The sequence below is a fragment of the Bactrocera tryoni genome, chromosome 4, assembly GCF_016617805.1.
Source record: "Bactrocera tryoni isolate S06 chromosome 4, CSIRO_BtryS06_freeze2, whole genome shotgun sequence".
Taxonomy (NCBI): domain Eukaryota; kingdom Metazoa; phylum Arthropoda; class Insecta; order Diptera; family Tephritidae; genus Bactrocera; species Bactrocera tryoni.
Window position 1 is genome coordinate 7,479,322 of NC_052502.1, and position 15,005 is coordinate 7,494,326.

The following is a 15,005-nucleotide window of genomic DNA, read 5'->3' on the forward strand; positions in this document are numbered from 1 at the left end:
AAATCCGAGCAGCTGAATGGACTTCGATTGAAAAGTGATTTCATTTCGAAAATTTTCATTGCATTTCACTTTATTGAAATGCGGTTGCAGCGGTCCATGAAATTGATTGAGATTACGATATTTTTTTTAAATAATTAATAAAATCAATTTGTTGTTTATTTATGGAATTAGTAGAGATGGAAAAATGCTAAATAATTTGATTGCCAAAATTAAAAAAAGGGTGAATTGTTGGTAAATAAACATATAAAATATAGTTTTCATTTCAATGGATTTCGTGCCATAAGTCCGATATATTGCCAACTATAAAGGTTTTCCCAACAAGAACTTCATTTTGATCGGTCAATTTGTATGACAGCTACATATATGATATAGAGGTTCAATATTGCCCATTGCTACAAATGCGCTGCTTCTTGGGAAGAATGAGACCGTAAGCAACATTTTCAGATCGATATATCAAAAACTGAGAGCCTAGTTCTTGTACAGGCAGATAGAAAGACTTGATCTGTTGGTTTATAGGGTCTCTGATGTTTCCTTTCAGGTGTTACAAACTTTGTGGCAAACTGAAAACCATTAGATTGATTTGAAATTGAAATGGGCAGACAAAGGAAAAAACATTTTCATGCCACAAATCTTTATTGTTGCCTTCAATATAAGCTCCTTTTGAACCAATTCAAGCATGCTAATGATTAATCCAATTTTCCATATAATTGTTATAACCAACCGGCTGGAATGGACTGAGACGGCCAAGTAGTACTCCTTATTGACCGCTTGACCGTATGAAACCAATTCATATTGAACCACAATATGGCAGAATAACTCTTGCCAACAGATGCTACTTCGGACTGAGTAGGCAATTGAAAAGTAAAGTGGTCTCTCAACAAACAAAAACCAAACTCTATAAGTCACTCATCATTCTCGTCCTGATATATGGTGCAGAGGCATAGACGATGACAACATCTGTTGAGTCGACGTTACGAGTTTTCGAGAGAAAGATTCTGCGGAAGATTTATGGTCCTTTGCGCATTGGCCACTGCGAATACCGCATTCGATGGAACAATGAGCTGTATGAGATACACGACGACATTGACATAGTTCAACGAATTAAAAGACAGAAGCTATGCTGGCTAGGTCATGTCGTCCGAATGGACGAAAACACTCTAGCTCTGAAAGTATTCGACGCAGTACCCGCCGGGGGAAGCAAAGGAAGAGGAAGACCGTTGGAAAGACCAGGTGGAGAAACCAGGTGCCAATTGGCGACACATTGCGAAAAGAAGAAACGACTGAGGCACTGTTGTTACCAGCGTAAGTAAAGAAGAAGATATTGGCCAATTCTAACGTCGTAATCTTAAAGCTAGTCATCTAATGGTATTCTCGCATTATCAATTTTATTCTTTTGGGGAACGGAACGCCTTAACTGGAGCAATACTCAATTTAAATTTTACTATTAACAGTTCTTAACTTCTATTAACAATTAATTAGATCTTTTTCATTTTAAGGAAAATAAAACACTCTAAGCTAAGACCAGGTCTAGCCTCCTACGCAAACTGCCGGTTCTGCGGCATGAAGCCGCAAACTTCCTAGCACCTAATGATAGACCACACAACTATCTGTAGACGCAGGATTAAGGCCTTTCAATCCATATATCCGAATAGGATGTAACCTCTTAAAATACAGCAGTATATTGGAATTTATCAGTGTGTCGTGCGTGTATGAGTCGTTGTGATAGAAGGAAGAACACAACAGACCTTAGGTCGCGGTGCAAATATCAATTTATGCCTATGAAATAACAAATGAATGACACGATCATTTCTTTTTAAACGTCTGAATGTCTTAATTTATAATAACTAAAATTAATCAGTAATATGTATATGACGGAGTGCAGTATGAATTTACACAAAAGCCAGATAATATCGGCTTATATCGCCCTTAGTTTCGGTACAACATTCAATCTGATACCCGTCTCTCTGGATGTTCTTTTAAGATCAACCGCTACGAAAGCTTGGCAAATTTGGTTCCAAAGGTCATACCATCTGATCAAATTTGACCCGGATTGGTCAATTAATAAACAGATAAAACAAAAAATTCTAGGTTGGCAGAACCTTTTTTAAAGTTAGGTAAAAGCGATCACTGATTCCGACGTCAAACTATTTCTAAGCTTTGCTCGGTTTTTGGTATTATTTTGTATTCTATTCTACCCTATCAAGTTTTTTCCTTACTTTTTAAATATAGACGTATATATGTATGTGCATATGTATACCTTTCATGTCCAAAAACTGCTCCAGCTTAAATTTTTAGTCGATCAAAACGCAAAGTCAATTTTAGAATACCTTGAAAATTTCAATTAATAGCCCAACCTATGGACTTCAACATTGATTGAGCAACTGAACATGAACTGAGCGCTGATGACAAATCAACTTTAAACTTAATTAATTAGTTTACTTTGCATATAATGAAAATTTCATTTAAATGTCCAGGCCCATAGCATATGTAGATACGGTTATTTGCATATGTGTCGGTTTGTTTTCGTTTTTGGTTTTGTAAAATAACAACAGCGCGTTGTTGTTGCATGCAAATCATAAAGAAAAAGTTTGTGTTAAAGTGAAAGACCGAAAAAAGTTGCAGCGTAATTAATCAAAATAATTTGAGGAGTTCGCTCATTGAACACAGCGACAAGCACACATACCCATATGTACGAGTATGTATTATGGTATATATACGAACCGACATATGGACACATGCTTGCATACAAATTGATAACGCTGCACTTGCATAGGTATGTACCTGTGTACGTACATATGAGAATACAAAGTACTCACCAAAGTATTGTTGACAAGGTGAAATTAGCATAGCTGAACTTAACTCAACTAAGAAAGAGGTTACTCAATTCAATCGAAAATAATTCTCAATTTTTTTTATAATTTTAAATTAATTAAAAACTCACTTTAATAAATATTTGGTGAAAGGTTTCCGATGTGACATCCACCAATTAATATCTAAATCGAGGTTAGCTCGATGTAGCATCAAACAATGAGAACAATAGGCTTGAACAGAATCGTGAGTTATATATGTATGTATGTCTTCTTAATATTCGAAACCTAAGGCAAAGACGAACTCAATGTTCAAAAATAAAAGAAGAAAATAGTTTCTCGAAATGTTAACAGCTTTATTTTCTCTGTTGAAAAAGTACGTAAAGATTTGAGCGGTATTTTGAAGTGTATGTCGGAGTAATATTATACTTTGATGAGCATAAGATCCCCTACCTGTTGTAGAACCCAAAGAGGTGATCTAGTGGCTAATTTTCAGAGTTTAGTGAAGTTATGAAGTTTTCTCTCCTCCAGCCTGCTGAACGGCAGTGAAAGTGTAACATCTGGAGATGGCGAAATCGATTCTCCAATTGATAACGACAGAATAAATGCTCCATTAACCGACTATGATGAGGTTCGAATAGCAATTACCCGCCTTAAGAACAACAAAGCGGCGGGGGCCGATGGATTGTCGGCCGAGCTATTCAAACACGGCGGCGAAGAACTAACAAGGTGGATGAAAGCATGTCCGATGATTGGAATTTAAGACTGCTATGCCCAATCCGCAAAAAGGGAGACCCCATAATCTGCGCCAACTACCGTGGGATAAACTTACTTATTATCAGATAAAAGGTATTATCGAGCCATCAAAAAACTGAACCACCTTATCAGTGTGGCCTTAGACTTGGAGATTTTACTATCGACCAGATTTTCCCTATGCGCCACATTTTGAAAAAGAACCGTGAAAGAAAGAACGACGCACAGCACCTTTTCGTCGATTTTAAAGCCGCCTTCGGCAGTCCGAACTTGTTATCCCCGCAAAGTTAATAAGTATGTGTAAGCTGAAGTTGAGCAACACCAAAAGCTTAGTCAGAAACGGAAAAGACCTCTCCGAGCCGTTCGATACGAAGCGAGCTTTCAGACAAGGAGACTCCCTATCGTGTGAGACCCCTACGGAGTTGTAAACTGATATGATTAATGAGAATAGCAACACAACACACTGAAAACGGCTTATTCACGAAATAATTTATATACATATCTTCAATTTACCTTCTGATCAAATTTGACTCGGACTGGTTCTTTTAAACTGCGCGCGCAAATCAAATCGATAGAAAATGTTTCTTAGACCTGAATTCTTCTTAATGACAATAACATCATAAACGTGCTAGAAAATCGTCGTGTTTGCGTCAGAGAGATAGCATACGATCTGAATATCCCTTATGTATTGACTTAACACATTCGAGCTACCAAACTCGTATCAAAAGACTTGAAAGGCCTGAGTAGAGGTTGCATAAACAATGTTTCACAACGTGGATGAGGCCGAAACCGAGAAAAAACCAAAATTCACTGAACCAACCCCACAAACCCAGTAAAAAGGACAATTAGTGTATGGAAAAGTAAAATTGGAGTTGGCATGGTTGTATTGGCACAAATATCCTATTTTGAAGACGATAAAATATAGAATTTTGTCAGTCGTGATTAAAATTTAGAAGAATAAGCAGATCTCAACGAGAAATGTACTGAATTCACTTGGTTCGAATCGGTGACAGTTTGTAAAAAAGAAGAAGAAGGACTGTAGCGCTATGGAGGTTACTTTCAGTTGGTGCCTATTTTCTACGAAAACGGGTTTCACTCATTCATTTTTATTTTCATTGTAATGGCAAAGTTATTTCCATTTTTCTGTTTTTTATACGAATTTCGTTAATTTAATGCAGTTGATGAAGTGAAATGAAATGTATTTGAAAAAAAGGGGTAAAAAAATATATGGCAAAAGTACAAAATAAGAAAACAATAATATTTTGTTGCCGATTACTATTTATAAATTAAATTTCGACATTAACTTTTTGCACTTAATGCAACCAACAAACACTCGCCACATGACTGATGGTCCGTCCACCTTCCTTCCATCTCCACTTAGGCCATCAGACAGTCAGTTAGGCAGTCAACCAGCCAGCGAAGCCACCTGTGCATATCTGATTGTTCCGATTGTTTGGCTTGATTCGTGATTTCATTTCAAAATCACTTTTAAATCATCACAAAATTCTACAACCAACAACCAAATGGAAATCGGCGCACAATGCAAAAAACCAACAACAACAGTGGCAACAATAAGATGCGATATAATCATGGTGGGGGTGGACCAGTTGTGCGGCACGACTCTTACATAATGCCAGCAGTTAAAACGTTTACATAACCATTCAAGAAGCAAATTGTAGGCCGGCATGGGTTGGGTGCGTTTCAATTGAATTTCACCCCATGCGAAACGAGCGACATTCGGGCGAGCATGAGCAGTTGTCTGTGGTGGGTGTGTGCGTGTGTTTTGTGTGTGTGTGGTGTGGTGTGGATTTTTAATTCACTTGCAGTTTTTTATAATTACTCAGTACTTTGCTCGGATTTTTATTATGCTTGCCGCCGTGGCTAATGTTGTTGTTGTTGTTGTTATTTTAGCTGTTTTATATGTTTTACAAAGGTTTGCATTCGATTGAACGCTCCTCACATGGCATTGTGTTCATCAGCACTTTTGTTGCATAGCCATGGTCGCGCACCGAGCGGCAATGGCACGGTCATTGGCGAATTCATTTAATCACAAATTCGTTGGTAATTTTTTAATTTCGCCAAAATACAGCCGATATATTATACAATAACAACATAATACAACATACATACATAAGTACATATGTATACATATAAGCATGCATGTTTGTTTGAGAAATTAGCTGGAAATGTTTGTTAAGTGCGACCTAAGGGACTTTAGCACAGTGCTAAAAAATATATGACATACATATATGTATGTATATACATTTGCGGTCAAATTCTTAGTAGTGCTAGGCTTTCTTTTAATATACATATGTACATATGTCATATAAAAACAAGAAAAAACGTTAACTTCGGCTGCACCGAAGCTAATACACCCTTCACAGTTGCATTTCTTTTAGTAACTATGTGTCCAGTTTGTATGGCAGCTATATGCTATAGTTAGCCGATCTGAACAATTTCTTTCGATATTACATTATTTCTATAAACAATAACTCAAACCAAATTACGATATATCGTTAAATGAGGAAGTTTTCCATGCAAGCATTATGCTATAGTCAACCGATCTGAACAATTTCATCGGATATTACATTGTTGCCTTAGAAAATAATCTATACCAAATTTCGTGAATATATCTTGTCAAATGCGAAAGTTTTCCATGCAAGAACTTGATTTCGATCATTCAGTTTGCATGCCAGCCATATGTTATAGTGGTCCGATATCGGCAGTTTCGACAAATGAGCAGCTTCTTGAAGAGAAAATGACGTTTACAAAATTTCAACACGATATCTTAAAAACTGAGGGACTAGTTCGTATATATACAGACAGACGGACGGACAGAAAGACAGACGGGCATGGCTAAATCGACTCAGCTCAACATACTGATCATTTATATATATACTTCGTACGCGTCCTTCTGGGTGTTAAAAACTTCGTGACAAGTTTAATATACCCTGTTCAGGGTATAAAGAGACTTCGATTCACCAAAGAACATTTAAAATGGTTTTTGACAAAATGGCTGAACATTTTATGGTCGTACGAATCGAAGATTCTTAAGTATAGCGGAAAGAGATCACGTCAATATGTAAGACGTCCGCCCAATATCGAATACCAGCCGAAATATACAACAAAACCGGTAAAATATGGAGGTGCGAGTATCATGGTTTGAGCATGCTTTTATTGGCAAGGTATTGGACTGATTTATTGGACTAAGGAAAACATGACGGGTGATTCGTATGTCGAAGTACTTCAGAAACCCATGCTGCCGTATTCCAGTGAAGAAAAGTTGCTAAAAGGTGGTTTGAGGAAAGGAATGCCAAGGTAATGGAATGGCCGCCACAGTCCCCAGAAATCAACGCCATCGAAAATTTGTGGACTGATGTCAAGGAGGTAGTAGCCTGATGTAAGCCGACATCTACCACGCAACTCTGGGAGGCTGTGAAGAACGCATGGCAGTCTATTTCCAACGAAAGCTGCCCAAAACTTGTTGACTCACAGCCACGACGAATGCTAAAAAATAAACGTTACGTAACTAAATACTAATGTCATAAAAAAGCAATATCCCATTTGAAAAAATAAAAAAAGTGTTTTACCACTTTTTTATCGAGATTTCGGGTTTCATTATTACACTACTAAATTTTTGGCCGCCGAAACTCCACATACATTTTTTGATATATTTAAAATTCCAAACAATGAGTTAAACAATGAGTTTCTGTTCGGGTTTTTACGAAAAGAATTTGACCGCAGCTGTATATATGTTGATATGTAAGTGTAAATATACCCTACATAACTACATGTGCTCGTGTATTAGTCCAAAAATATAAGAAAATATTCACTAAAAGAAATGCTATGAAAACTTGAAGAATGAAACACAGAGACCTATTACATGCCAGCCTCATTCAGTAGCCTATCGAAGATATTTCTTTATTAGACCGATCTTTGCTAATAGCAAAGTCTTCCTTCTATTCTCAAACTTATACCGTATGACCAATTGTGCCTTGTTAGCCAATATTAAGATCCTTTAGTCGAATATTAGCATGGTTCAAGAGCTTTTTTTTGACTTAAACCAGAAAGGAAGAGCTAAGTTCGGGTGCAATCGAACATTTTATACACTCGCAACTTGAAGGAATCAAAATTCGAAAAATTCCTTCTGCAAAGTATGGGAGTGGAGGGTAGTATTGAACCGATTCTATCTACTTTAGCCAAAAAGATACACTGTTAAATGGGTAAAACATGTCTTTTCATTTTCATTGAGATAACTCACATACTATTATTAGGTTATGGGGCTCGGGGAAGTCTTGACTCGTTTCAGCCCATTTTTAGTATACAGACAAACTGTTATCAGGAAAGGATTTTTCTGCATTTTAAGTATATGTCTTATGCATCGGGCGATATATTCGGTCAAAAGTCAGTTATAAGTATTCGATACCTAAGGGCTTTAACAGTTTAGGCCCGATTCGGATAATTTCAACAAATAGGACGGCATACTTCAAAGATATTATTCGCGCAAAATTTGATCTCGTTTATTAACTGCGTCTTGAATTATATACTAGAAAGTGAAGGAATTCAAAGGAATTTTAATTTGTGTTATATGGGAAGGAGGCGTGGTTGTAGTCCGAGTTCGCCCATTTTCGCACTGTAACCTAAGAATGTGAGAAGAATATTACGCACCAGGTACATACATACATATATTTCAAAATATTATTCGAACGCGTTTTCTCGAAACCTATTCAAAGTCAGTGATAAAAACTTTTTCGAAATGTCTGGACCGATCGAGTTGAAATTTCCACACGACCTTCTTAGATATATTTGACAAGTGATGATAGAAGGTGTAAGCTTTTTGAAATAATCAAAAAATGGCAAAATGTCAAAAAAACCCTTATTTCAAGACCTTGTAAATTATATTTGGGAAAGCTGCGTAAAATTTCATTAAGATCGGTTGACCTTGCGAAAAATCTTGACTCCCGACTTTGAATCCATAGTATCGAGAAAACGCGTTTAAAATTTTAAGTGACGAAAAAGCCGAATCCGATCGCGCAACTTTTCATCGTGGTATCTCCAAAAATTTTACTCTGGTCAATTTGAGCTTCTACAGACGTTCTACAATTGAATCTTCTTCTTCTTCTTAATTGGCGTAGACACCTTCTTCTTCTTCTTAATTGGCGTAGACACCGCTTACGCGATTATAGCCGAGTTAACAACAGCGCGCCAGTCGTTTCTTCTTTTCGCTACGTGACGCCAATTGGATATTCCAAGCGAAGCCAGGTCCTTCTCCACTTGGTCCTTCCAACGGAGAGGAGGTCTTCCTCTTCCTCTGCCTCCCCCGGCGGGTATTGCGTCGAATACTTTCAGAGCTGGAGTGTTTTCATCCATCTGGACAATATGACCTAGCCAGCGTAGCCGCTGTCTTTTAATTCGCTGAACTATGTTAATGTCGTCGTATATCTCGTACAGCTCATCGTTCCATCGGATGCGATATTCGCCGTGGCCAATGCGCAAAGGACCATAAATCTTTCGCATAATTTTTCTCTCGAAAACTCGTAACGTCGACTCATCGGTTGCTGTCATCGCCCAAGCCTCTGCACCATATAGCAGGACGGGAATTATGAGCAACTTAATCAACAATTAAATAGGACAATAAAAATCTATTTTTTGAAGCCGAGAAACTCATGTAAGCCCACCTTGAAGTGTAAAATTTGTCACACAAAAATATTTTTTTTGGAACGCCTTTTGTCAAATCAAAATGTGGACTAGTTCCCCATTCCTTTCTTGTATTCATCTATTATAATAATAATTTTCCAAAAACTAAAGTGTTTGAGACAATTTTACGCAGTAAAGTCTTGCTCAGGTCCATATCCTAAGGAATCGCCGATTGTTACAGTATATTAAATGCTGGCAATGTTCATTATTTTTATACTCTCGCACCAAAGTTGCTAAGGAGAGTATTATAGTTTTGTTCACATAACGGTTGTTTGTAAGTCCTAAAACTAAAAGAGTCAGATATAGGGTAATATATACCAAAGTGATCAGGGTGACGAGTAGAGTCCGGATGTCTGTCTGTCTGTCCGTCCGTCCGTGCAAGCTGTAACTTGAGTAAAATTTGAGATATCATGATGAAACTTGGTACATATGGTTTCTTGGCTCCATAAGAAGGTTAAGTTCGAAGATGGGCCAAATCGGCCCACTGCCACGCCCACAAAATGGCGAAAACCGAAAACCTATAAAGTGTCATAACTAAGCCATAAATAAAGACATTAAAGTGAAATTTGGCACAAAGGATCGCATTAGGGAGGGGCATATTTGTAATTTTTTTGGAAAAGTGGGCATGGCCCCGCCCCCTACTAAGTTTTTTGTATATATCTCGGAAACTACTATAGCTATGTGAACCAAACTCCATAGAGTCGTTTCCTTCAGGCATTTTCATATGCAGTTCAAAAATGGAAGAAATCAGATAATAACCACACCCACCTCCCATGCAAAGGTTATGTTAAAAATCACTAAAAGTGCGTTAACCGACTAACAAAAAACGTCAGAAACACTAAATTTTACGGAAGAAATGGCAGAAGGAAGCTGCACCCAGGTTTTTTTTTAAATAGAAAATGGGCGTGGCGTCGCCCACTTATGGACCAAAAACCATATCTCAGGAACTACTGTACCGATTTCAATGAAATTCGGTATATAATATTTTCTTAACACCCTGATGATAAGTACGAAATATGGGTGAAATCGGTTCACAACCACGACTTCTTCCAATGCAACGCTATTTTGAATTCCATCTGATGCCTTCTCTGTATAATACGAGTATATACATTAGGAACCAATGATGGTAGCAGAATAAAACTTTACACAAAAACGGTGTTTGAAAAATATGTAAATGACGTATAATGGAATCTCGATTATCACTTTATCATGCGAGAGTATAAAATGTTCGGTGTCACCCGAACTTAGCTCTTCCTTACTTGTTTTTTATTAATAACATAAAATGTCTATTCAAAAAACTAAAAATACAAAATAAAGGTTTTTGTTTTACTTGTAAGTAGAGCCCCTAAAGTGAATATTGTAAGATTAGAACATCAGAATGTCGAGCTTCATTCGTTGCACACAGCAGTCAGCTCTTTGAGATTTCAGGAAAATATGTGATTTAAATATGTTTGGACTTCCTTCTGCTTCAGCGCCAATTTCTCATGCTGAACTTTGCATACAAAATTGTACCTTGATTTGCTTAAAATAGCAGATTTCCATTTGATATTAGACTTTGGATTGCGTTGTCCTAATTACAGCAACTGTCCGCATATCCTTTATCGTATTTGTTGTTTTGCTCACATCCTCTCCTTCTCGCATGCAAAGATAATAGTGAATATTTTTAATTATCATATGAAATGCAATAGGTTTTCTGCAGACATTTACGCTTTGTTCACAATTTAATCACACATGTGAGTGCCTGTACAAGCCTATGTATGCATGTGTGTATGTGTGTGTGTGTGTCAGTTTAATAACTTGCAAATTTTAATCATTCACACTTGCGTTGGCGCACAATGCAATAGAAAAAGGAGTGAATAATGCAACGCAATGCAATCAAATGGCTGAGAATCGCAAGCACTCACACGCATGTGTGTGTGTGTGTTTGTGTATTAATGTGGCATAAGTATTTACTTAAGCGAAAATAATGAGTTCGCTGACTTCGAAGGCGGAATTAATCGCACATACTTTCCTCTAGCATGTGTCCAGCGTATATTTTCTTGGTTTTTTAATTTTTTCAAACGCATTCATACATACACACATACATATAGATATATTATATATTGTGTGCGGATCTTCATTACTCAGTTCATCCGATAACAATAGACTGACCGGCTGACATGATGTTTTCATTAAATTCTATTTTTATGCTCGCAATCGCAGAAAATGTGGGCGGAAACTCATTTTTCAACGGCGATAAGAAATTTATTTAACACATACATACAAATATATAAGGACGTATTATGCATTGTCTGCGGTTGTCCAATAAAATTTCATAAATAAAGAGTTCCGGAACCGGAGGAATCAAAATTCACTTCCATTGGATCTTATCCGCGGAAACAAAATATAATACACCTCAACTTCTCTGTTTATCGTTTGGTTTTGTTTTGTGACACCAAATGGACTATTTCAATGCGGCCATTTCCAGAATATTTTTTTTACATTCGGTTAAGTCCCAGATGAAAGATGGCAAGAATTTTCTACCAGCTATTACTTATATTTTGAAAAAGATCAAGAGTGTGTAGACTGGAGAGAGTTACGAGACTTTGTTTCTTCAGCCAAACTACACAGTATCAATTGAGATTCATTAAATAGCTCTATGGAATATTCAACATCCTTCAAAAGCCTTCAGTTTGACCATTTTTTTGCTTGTGCAAGAACTGAAGACGCTAGATCTTCCCAAGCGATATCGCTTCTCTCTATGGTCTCATGAAATGTTTCTAGAAGATCTGACGTTTTTGAATTTTATTCACGATGAGGCCCATTTAGGGCTTAATGGGTATGAAAACAAACAAATTTGTCGCATTTGGGACGAAGAGCAAACTAAAGAGATTCAATAGCTGTCATTTCATACAGAAAACACAACGGTTCGGTGTGGTTTGTGGGTCGGTGGAATCAGCGGTCCAAATTTCTTCAAGAATTATGGTGAGAACGTAACCGTCAATGGCGACCGTTATCGCGCCATGATAGCCGACTATTTGATGTCTGAAATTGAACCTGGTGATCTCGGCGACATTTGGTTTCCACAAGATGGCGCTACTTCATACACATTGCATAAATCAATGGATTTATTGAGAGAACACTTCCGTGAGCAGCTAAATTCAACTTTCAGGCCAGTCGATTGGCCACCAAGATCGTATGATGTCACAGGGAACCTCGAACCTCCTTCTGTGTGTTAACAACTTAATAAACTGTTTACGGTATAATGAACTCTTCTGTTCTCTTGTTTATGCCGAACCAAAAATCATCAAGTCTCCCCACCTAAACTACGAAGTTAATTGAACTCTTAAACGGTAAATATATCTTCAATAAGTTAATTTGCCGATAACAGCACCCAAAATGCAAAGCAACAACAAATACCGTCATGTCCACACTTTCTATGGGCTAATTACCTCTGACGATTAATAGTTACATAGATATTCATATGTATCCGTAGCCCCTGCAATTGGCTTGCGATTCACACGCTATTGTGTGTATTTTATGTGTTTACCAATCATTTGGACTCTTTGCATATTCGCGCAAACGCGCTCATACATACATGTGAAGGTGCTGGCCAACGGGGGAACCATTGCCAAGTGTAAGCGATATGCAAACACACCGGTTGGAGTTGGTACAACAGTTAACCAGCTGCGGCGATCGACCGGCGATGGCGAACGACGTGAGACGAGTACTTGCATGCGAGTACCGACTGAGTTATTTGCATATTGGCCTAGCGAAAGTAACAGTTATTGATATTGACACTTTTTAGCGAAATGCAAATTTCCACGCTGCGTTGCACAGTGGAACAATGGATAACAAAAATTATTTCTGCATAAAAGTTAGAAAGAACCGACGTTCCTAAATAATTACATTTTTGTTGAAATCATGAGCGTTTTTTCTAGATCCAAGAACTAATTTTTTTTTTAGAATTTTGCTTTCTTCATAACCTATTTAAGTGTTTTGATGTTTTGTGGTTTTTTTCCACCTTTTTTTGCGGATTATTTACCAAGAGTGTATATCCATGGTTGAAAACTTTAAGGAAGATTTACCGAGATAGAAACATAGTTGTCCAGTAAGTCGAAATACCTATAAGAAAAAGACGTTTCCACTCTCCTAGTATCTAAGCTGGTCTTACGCATGAATTAATACTTGATGCTAGTAAACAGCTGTTACTGGCTTATAGCTTCTCTAAATTCCAGTACTCACTACTAACTAAGATCTCTGAATTGTTCACTCTCTCATTTTTAAATCGCTCTCAGCGTTGCCCCGCTCAAAAGCGATCATACGTAAATGGAACAGCTGATATATTGTGTGTCAACAGTTCTATTATCATTCTTTAATTTATTTATGTGAGTCTAAAGCGTAGACCGCTTTACAGCTTTGCACCATACATAATTGTATTTACAGTTTTCTCTTTGTTCCCATAAGTGGCAAAAAGTCCATCGTAATGTGTACCAATGCTCCGCAACAATGCAACTAATAAAACTACAAAAGAGCTACACTTTTTATTGAGTCTTTTAATGGCATGCCTCTTCCCACCTAAACCGTGCCGCCAACAGAGTCTGTCCCCCATTGTTTGTCCTCCTTAATGTATAAACATGCAAATATTATTGTACCCAATGGTGTGGTTTGCAGACTGGAAACTGGTACTTTTGTGGGCAGTATTGTCGCGGAGATAGAAGATGAAAGAAAATGGTTTGTGTGTACTTTCTTTGATATCACGAAGTAATTTCGAAGTGTTTGGAGTTTCGTCTCTTTCCATTTTTGTCTTCAAAATTGAACAGCTGAAACCCCACCATTAATAATAAACAGCTTAAGTACATATGAGGCAGTTTCCGGCCTGGGGAGTAAGATTAATGCATATGAGCCTCGAAGTTCGTTTGATCGGCATTATTTTACAACGCGATCCATTTCGAGGTTCTTTACTTTTTTTTAAAGAAAAAACACAGAAACTTCAAATTTATTAGGGAATCTTTATTATCATTCGAAAGAACATTCTTTGGCATTTATTTTTTGAAGATTTTCTCTTTCAAATTTTGCCCGCGTCTAGTTCTCAAATGGTTCATCCGTTGACTCCAATTTTTGATGACTCGTTCGAGCATTTCGACTAGTAACTGGTAACTGAATTGAAGCGGGATTGTTCGCCTAGACTTAAGACTTTGCATATTCCCACAGGAAAGAGTCTAATGGTGTGATATCACACGATCTTGTTGGCAAATCGACCGGCCCAAAATGTGAAATTATCTGTTCATCGAAGTGTTCCCTCCATAAATCCATTGATTGATGGGATATGTGGGAAGTAGCGCCGTCTTATTAAAAACAAATATCGTCAAGATCAGGAGCTTCAATTTCACGCAATTTCTCACCATAGTTTTTGAAGAAATATGGACCGCGGATTCCACCGACCCACAAACCACACCGAACCGTTGTTTTTTCTGGATGAAATGACAGCAATTGAGTCTCTTTAGTTTGCTCTTCGTCCCAAATGCGACAATTTTGCTTGTTTTCATACCCATTGCGCCCTAAATGGGCCTCATCGTGAATAAAATTCTAAAACGTCGGCTCTCTTAGGAACATTTCATGAGACCATAGAGAGAAGCGATGTCGCTTGGGAAGTTCGAGCGTCTTCAGTTCTTGCACAAGCTGTATGTTATACGATTTCAATTTAAGATCTTGACGTAAAATGCGCCATTACTGAACAAAAATAATATGACAGCTTGACATGACTCA